Consider the following 1412-nt stretch of genomic DNA (forward strand, 5'->3'; position numbering starts at 1 on the left):
TTAAATTTATTTTTTTTTTTTTTTTTTTTTTTGTATTTATAAATCTACCAATTTTAAAATTTTAAAATTTTAAAATTTTAAAAGTTTTGAAATGAAATTATCTTCTTTTTTTTTTCATATTATTTTCCAATATCTTTATAAAAGCTGGATTTTTAATGCCCTTAAAATTTAAATGACTATGCTTAAATTTATTAGTTCGTCTCATCCGCGTTTCAATCATGCCCTGAAAATGGGCGCCTTTTGAGAGTCCTTATTTTGCTTGTCTCAACATGAGGGTCACAACCTACCCTTCTCTTTTCATAGTATGACATTCTCTCCAACTTAAATTGGTCATCACTTTGACAACTGTCCCAAGAAACAATTAAATTAGATTAGATGATTTATTATTATTATTATTATTATTTCTGATAACATTTGTGGTTGAAATTTGGCTTATTCAGTTCTTCACCATTTCATACGCCTCCAAAGTTGATACAACAGCAAGTTTTGTAAAAAAAAAAATCATCCTTTTGGCTGATTCAATAAAAGCAGCATGCTATGCTTCTCAAATTTACCATGGCTAACTTTTGTAACAATACTAATGGTTCTTGAAAGCTTGCTCACTATGGAAATATCGAAGAAATTTTGAGGGAAATTGACCTTAGGAAGGACTTGAGCGAGCCCTTGAGCACACCCAAATAAATAAATAGCTATATTGACATTTTCTCAAGATATACTTATAGGGATCACTTGGAATTGACCTATAACATTAAGAACCAAAATTAAAAGACCTAAAATTGATGTTTTACACGAGAACTACCTAATAAGACCGAGAACAGCTTAGTAATTTAAATAATTGACCCACTTAATGACATTCATTGTGCGACCTAATATCATGAAATAAATGATGGACTTCGCTCTCCTTAAACTTGTCTAAAGGCGAGGGATCATACAAGTGTATACATCAAGGCCGATAGAACTTTATGAACCTAGAACCCATAACCTAAAACTAAAGTTCATTTAACAGAAACCATGTTATACTTTTGGTCAGGTTTAGACTATAATACCCTAGCATCAATCATGGACACAATCAAGAGCCTACAAGTAGGTTACTTACTCGGTTATACTCAATTTAGTTTTATATGTTTTTTCAAGTAACGACTAGACATGAATCTAGAGTATGTGCTCAGAAAGCCAAACCTAGGTTCAAAAGCATCCACTAGTTTTATTTCATTTTGTCCTAATTTTATTTTGTATTTTGTTCCCCTTTAAATGTATTTACTTAAACTCTATTGAAACATCTTCAGACTAGGTTGGATGAATTGTTTGTTATATGAATAACACGTACATTATAACTTATTTGCGTGTTATTACTTGTATGATGTGGTGTTCATGAACTTCCTGTAATGTTCTTCTAGTATGTCAATCCATAT

Source organism: Cucurbita moschata, unplaced genomic scaffold (assembly GCF_002738365.1).
Source record: "Cucurbita moschata cultivar Rifu unplaced genomic scaffold, Cmos_1.0 Cmo_Scf00055, whole genome shotgun sequence".
Taxonomy (NCBI): Eukaryota; Viridiplantae; Streptophyta; class Magnoliopsida; order Cucurbitales; family Cucurbitaceae; genus Cucurbita; species Cucurbita moschata.